Raw genomic sequence first — 351 nt, 5'->3', positions numbered from 1 at the left:
ACAACTCTCACCATTTCTGTCTCTGTTTCTCTGTCTCTGTCTCTGTCTCTGTCTCTCTCTCTCTCTCTCTCTCTCTCTCTCTCTCTCTCTCTCTCTCTCTCTCTCTCTCTCCTTATTATTATTCAGCGAATATATCAGGTTTTTGCCATTAGAATGAATACTCCTCAGATAGGAAGATTAGCAAACAATGGAAGCGTTTACAATACATAGCTTTAAGAATGACCAAATACAGGACTGATTTTAATCGTTTGTTTGTGTTGTTGGTGGGTGGTTGAAATAAAGGAGCAGCGATTATCTAGGACGTTGGCGATGGTACTCTTCGCCAGTCAGGTCCATCTCACAACCTATATT

This window comes from Babylonia areolata, chromosome 1, assembly GCF_041734735.1.
Source record: "Babylonia areolata isolate BAREFJ2019XMU chromosome 1, ASM4173473v1, whole genome shotgun sequence".
NCBI classification, from domain to species: Eukaryota; Metazoa; Mollusca; class Gastropoda; order Neogastropoda; family Buccinidae; genus Babylonia; species Babylonia areolata.
Note: the sequence above shows the minus strand (reverse complement) of the source record.